Raw genomic sequence first — 6,346 nt, 5'->3', positions numbered from 1 at the left:
CCCCGCCCGCCCCGCGGGCCTCCCCCCGGCCCCTCGGAGACTGAGCCGTGGGGAGCGGGGCGTGGGTACGGGCGCTCACCTGCTCCGGACTCCGGCGGGAACACGAACAGCTCCAGGAGAGTTGCTGAGCAGCTACCCGGCGGCAGTTCCGCGCGCGCGACACTGCCGGCTCTCGCGCTCTCGCGCCCCGCGGTCCCGCAGTCCGGGCGCGCGCCCCCCGGCCCCGCCCTCTCCTCGTCCCGCCCCCCCAGTCAGGCTTCCCAGGGCTCCCATTGGCCCCTCGGCCTTTTGAATAGTGCCCGGCGCTGTCGATTGGTTTTGAGACGTGGCGCGTCCGCCCGCCCCGCCCCACCCCGCGTCAAGGCCCGCGATGGGGGAAGAGGATCCCCGCGGGTCTAGCCGTGGTGCGGCCCAGAAGGCCTATTTGAGCGGGCCTTATCTCAGCCGCCCAGGCACTCTTCTAGCCCGCTGACCGCGCGCTTTCCCCGCCCTTTCCCTCCCGGCACTCGCCACAGTTGTCTGGCGATGCACAGTAGGGAAATTGGTGTGTGAAGTGGCTTGGCGAGAGATATAAAAGGGCTATAAAGTAAATTTGCATAATGATAACTAAAGATCAATTGACCGAGACCGAAAGTACTTCTTGCTAAAACACTATTACTGCTCTCCTTACCCTGTTTAAAAAAAAACCCAAAAAAACAGAAGACTCCAGGCCAAGCAGTGGCTACGAAGGCATTCTGGGGCTCCTTTGTCTTGGCGATGGCTGCACGTCGGTAGAAACTGACCTGGACCGCAGCTTGGGGGCAGTGGGGCCAGTGGCTGCGAGGGGGTTGGTAAAGAATTGTCCAAGGATTCCCTACAGCTCGCAGCGTTCCTAGGCCGACCGCTGTGAGGAGGGGGATTAACATTAGGTGGAGGTCCTGCAGAGATATAGTAGGAGATATTCGACAACGTGCGACGTGGAAGAGAAAATTCTGTGCTGTACACAGTGAGATGCCACTTGACGTGCATCCCACAAGTCTGGTTTTACTTGGCCTCCAAAATGCTGAATCATTACATTGTTAACTCCGAATCTGTTATGGATCCTAAACCTTTTTTTTTCTCTCCAAGTTATCATTATTGGTTAGTTTGTTTCCTTCCTTTGAGGTCAAGAGTTTAAAGCAATCCATTGAGGTTCCCCATTTTGCAGTGTGGTTTTAATCAAAGTATTTCTTAACCCAACTACTAGGTTAACCTAACTTACTAGGTAAATTTAAGTGAATTTCTATTTTGGAAGCACTGTCCATTAAATTATAATAAGTAGGCTTTACCATTTATAGCCCAGCTTCGGGTGCAAGAGCTCTCATTTTCTCACACTTAATAACTACAAAACACCCAGGTTTACTACTACAAAAATAAGAAAAAAAAACAAACATTGAGCTTTCTCTGTCATTCACATCCAGTGTGAATGAGTTCATCCGAGCCTTTCCCTAGAACAAATTCTGACATCAAATTGTCATTGTCATCAAATTCGCCCTGGGTGGAAATCTGAGCTATAAGAATGCACACTGCACTTCAAAGTCAGAAAACCTTTGTGATTTTTGGCAAAGCCCTCAGCCTCAGTTGTCTTAGCCCTTAAGGTGAGATAGTATTAGCACTAGCTCATTTTCTGCAGCAAATGACACAGAAATGAAAACACTGTAGCGGGTATGGGGGGACCTAAGATAGTAACTATTCCTAATAGCCATGAAGTGCTTCATTATTCCTTTCTCCTATCTTCTACGGAGAACCAAGATTTCACCGGATTTCCCTTGAGGTACACATTTCCTGGATTTTTCCACTTATGAAATAAAAGAAGATTCGTTTAAAAACACACACACTGGGCTTCCCTGGTGGCGCAGTGGTTGAGAGTCCGCCTGCCGATGCAGGGGATGCGGGTTCGTGCCCCGGTCCGGGAAGATCCCACATGCCGCGGAGCGGCTGGGCCCGTGAGCCATGGCTGCTGAGTCTGCGCGTCTGGAGCCTGTGCTCCACAACGGGAGAGGCCACAACAGTGAGAGGCCCGCGTACCGCAAAAAAAAAAAAAAAAAAAAAACACACACACACACTTCATTTTAAAGGTCAGCTTTATAAAGTCTCGTCATAACAAAATGAAATTAAAAGATCGTAAATCACTAGAGTTAGCTTAGTTAACATTCTACCTTATAAATTTTTAAAGACATTCTTAAAACAACTGCTTTTGACATCAGAGAAACTAAAGAGTAATTATTGTTTATTTCTAGTTAGTGGATTGGAGCATATTTCAAAAAATCAGATGAATATCTAGGCTACTTTCTCAGTAAAGGAACTGTTGGTATTTTCCTCTTCTTTTTCTTTTTTTAGAGACTACCAAAAATTATGTAGATTTGGGAGTGGAGAATTTCCCAGTTTAGTTCTCAGAGAGATGCTTGTCAACCACAATTAGCCAACTGTAAATTTTCAAAATATATAAAAAGTCACTTGAAGAGCTGTGTCTTGGCATTGGTGTTAAAGTGGCCGTCAGTGGCACGGTCCCCTTCTGCACTTACAAGGAACGGGAGTAGTGGAGAAACAAAGCCCATCAGCGCTGCCACTAAAACAGCCAAAAAACACACATGGGGCCAGGAAACCAACCTTACATATGAAATAGAAGAACTGCAGTGTGCTGTCTTCTGTTGTGCCCATTGTTTGGCTCTGTTTCCCAGAGGATCTGGACTATCATGTGTGTCAATAAAATTTTAATGTATTTGTTGTTTTTTATCTAAGTACCTAAATCCTTTGAATCCTCCTGTAGTGCTTTTTTAAATATAAGACTGCTGTACCTTCAGTCTTTTGGTCTATACTATTCTAAGTGAAAAATCTAACCCGCTCACCGGATTTAATCTTAAAACTTAAAGATCCTTTGTTCAGAAAGTAATTATTATTCAAACATTTTGTTTTTAACATTTGCTGATTAATAACTTTTTTAATAACTTTTTTTAATTAGTGTAAAATTTGTTTCGCTGTGTTGGGAGTCCTGAATTATTTTTCTGCAGCAAAAAATTCATACTTCATAGCATGACATACAGGAAAGCGCTTCAGAAACTCTTGCCCTCATAGATCTTTGCCAGGGTGAGCCCCTTCTGCTCCTTTTTATGCCTATCTTACCTTTCCCACTCACTTCACCCTCCATTTCTACAAAATTTCTAATGGGGCCACAGACATGTTGCTTGAATGCCTTCTCCCTTCTTCTGAGAATCTCAGCAAAGCTTCCCCTGTCTCTCTGTCAGCATGGCACTTCCCACATACACCTGACGTTATGGGCATCCTGGAAGGCAGGAACCGTATTTTATTCCTCTTTGCATCTCTCCCCATTAAAGAAATGAATGATTAGTTAATTATGAAACTGTCATCTATGCTCCTCTGAAAGCCGGTCTAAGTAAATTCTCTCCCTCTTGGCCTAGTTACTAAGCTTCTACGAGGCTGCATTAAGGCAAGAAGCAATGGAACCTTCGCTGGCACTAACTGTTCCCACTAACTAGGGTAGATAAAGAAGCTTTCTGCCTTGGGAGCACAGCTTGACTGCCCTCCCCTCTGTGCCTCCCTTGCCCCCTGCCACTGGTCCTGCTTCCTCGCCATCGCCATCCACTATGCTGGCTGCTCTTCCCTCTGTCTTGGTCTTTTGTTTGTTTGGGGGTTTTTTGGCCGCACTGTATGGCATGTGTGACCTTAGTTCCCTGACCAGGGATCGAACCTGTGCTCCCTGCATTGGAAGCGCAGAGTCTTAGCCACTGGACCACCAGGGAATTCCCCTCTGCCTTGGTCTTGATTTCTGCACCCTCATCTCTTTTAATCCAGAATATGTTTCAATTAAGAACCTACTGTATGTTTCATGTGGGGTTGCACAACTGTGCCAACACAAACCATGCACAACACAGGTGTATGGTTTGTGTTGGCACAGTTGCTCAACTGTGAGTCCCTGAGGGTAGCCTTCCACCCCTGCCTCCTACCCAGAGTCTGTCTGGGGCAGACTGGGGGCTCGAGTGTAGAACAGAGCGTACTCGTTTATGTAATAGCCATGTTGATTCGCTTCCAGCCAAAGCTAAGCCTCAGCCATCAGTGGTACTGTTCAGCACTTACACTTCTCTTCAGTGATTGCTCCAACCCTCTCACTAAAACTGCTCTGTGCCCTCCAGGAAAAGTTGGGGAGCACCTGCAGTTGGCATCCAGGTGGTGGAAAGATGGACAGTGTGGGGAGGGGATAATGTGTAATGAGACCTTGCTGTGCAGAAAGCACTTCCATTCCTTATTTATGGCTCAAATCAATTCAGTGAAATAGTTATCATTATCCCCATTTTTAGGATGACAAAACTGAGACTCAGGTCAACAAACTTGCACCAAGTCACACCCAGCAAATAAGCGCTGGAGCGTAAATTCTAACCCAGGTCTAAGGATTCCCACCGCCTGAGCCCCCCTGGCCCCCGGGTCAGCCTCTTGGTTCTCCAGGCCATTAACTCCCAGTTATTATATGACCCCACTGTCATACCAGCTGGACGCTTCACAGGCTGATCAGAATACGGCTCATGGGCTTTTTGTCTACATTTTGGGGTCACAGAACCCCTGTGACTATGCTCCTCTGAGCACACCTGGTGTGCAAACTTACCCTTGTCTCCACTTTTGATCCTTTCCGCCATGACTCTTAATTCTGATGCCCTGATTCTGGACTCTGTAAAATTGCCTGTTGTCTTCCTCTCCCTTCCTTCTTCTAAGGGGCTGTCTTAGAAAATTCACTTTGAGATAGCAAGAGCAGGATCACAGTAATCTTTGTAGTATATTTACTACAGCATCCAGTGCAATTAAACCTGTTTAAAATATGTTTGAGGGCGATGATACAAAATATTTGAGATGAATGTTTAAAATCAGATTTGCAGAATTCTTTTGAATTTCTTCATTTTACTTGAGCAAGTACATCCTAACTGATTGTACAACCTAAAACCTATTTGGAGCAAAAAATTCATACTTTTTTGTATTATTTTATTCAGAACACACACCTACATAAATGACGAACAATATATGTGAATATTATATCTATTAAAACAGATGAAATGTAATTGCAATATAGATGTATTTGAAAGCTGTACAGAATCAGCTTGAATAGCCATTAAACAACTCTAAATATTATTTGACATGAATAGTTTGGCAGAAAAAAATTGCATCTTCATACTAAGTTACTTAAGATATTTCTTTGCTTGTTTATGTTTGATACAGAAGGCTAGGATCCCAGAGATAACCACTGCTATAGCAAAGCAAGTCATGGTACGCTGAACTGGGGTCTTCTCCAGGGTAAGTCACACTGTGGAACAAAATGCCATTTTTGCCTGTATGAGTACAGTTTTTACATACTTAGATTTCTGAAATCTCAGTAAAATAATCTTTTGTCCATGTAATGTAACAAAGGAAAGTTTATCTTGGACCATTCAGAATGATTCCATTTGTAAAGTACCAAAAGTACAAGATTATAAGCCTTCTCATAGCATTAACCTTCAAGATAGCATAACAGCAGCACCCATCAAAAATGTCATTTCTACAAATATACAGCCCTCCTTTTATTTTTTTTTATAATTTTATTTTTATACAATGATTTGGAATACTGTGCATTTTAAATTTACTTATTTATTTATTTATTTTTGGCTGTGTTGGGTCTTCGTTTCTGTGCGAGGGCTTTCTCTAGTTGCAGCAAGCGGGGGCCACTCTTCATCGTGGTGCGCAGGCCTCTCACTATGGTGGCCTCTCTTGTTGCGGAGCACAGGCTCCAGACACGCAGGCTCAGTAGTTGTGGCTCACGGGCCTAGCTGCTCCGCGGCATGTGGGATCCTCCCAGACCAGGGCTCGAACCTGTGTCCCCTGCATCGGCAGGCGGACTCCCAACCACTGCGCCACCAGGGAAGCCCCTCCATACTGTTTTCCATCACAGTGTACCACCCACAGGGCACAAGCGTTCCAATTTCTCCACATCCTCACCAATGCTTGCTAATCTCCGGGGTTTTTTAGTTTGTTTGTTTTTGATGGTAGCCATCCTAAGGAGTGTAAGGTGGTACTACCAATGTTTTAATAAAATAAACATTTATAGGGGCATCTCTGGCAGTCCAATGGTTAAGACTCCATGCTTCCAATGCAGGGTGCACAGGTAGGATCCCTGGTTGGGAACAAAGATCCCACATACCTCGTGGGATAAATGATTTTTTAAATATTTATGATTTTTAAATATTTTTATAATATCATATATGCTTTGTCAAACCACACAAGTTACCCTGGAAATTTTGATTCAGGATATGCCCATTAGATTAAAAATTATTGTGCTAAGAGACTAAGA

General features: G+C 44.7%; 1 protein-coding gene across 1 annotated transcript in view; it reads right to left on the bottom strand.

Moving 5' to 3' along the window:
- LBR (lamin B receptor) overlaps positions 1 to 182 on the bottom strand; it is a 25,256-nt gene extending 25,074 nt beyond the window's left edge. The window contains exon 1 of the mRNA XM_007454474.1: positions 80 to 182. The gene's annotated coding sequence lies outside the window, so the exon portion shown is untranslated. The remainder of the gene's footprint in view (positions 1 to 79) is intronic.
- Positions 183 to 6,346: the final 6,164 nt, after the last annotated feature.

The sequence above is a fragment of the Lipotes vexillifer genome, unplaced genomic scaffold (genome assembly GCF_000442215.2).
Source record: "Lipotes vexillifer unplaced genomic scaffold, Lipotes_vexillifer_v1.1 scaffold634, whole genome shotgun sequence".
NCBI classification, from domain to species: Eukaryota; Metazoa; Chordata; class Mammalia; order Artiodactyla; family Lipotidae; genus Lipotes; species Lipotes vexillifer.
The sequence above is the reverse complement of the archived record's forward strand: the minus strand, read 5'-3'. Positions and strand labels throughout refer to the sequence as shown.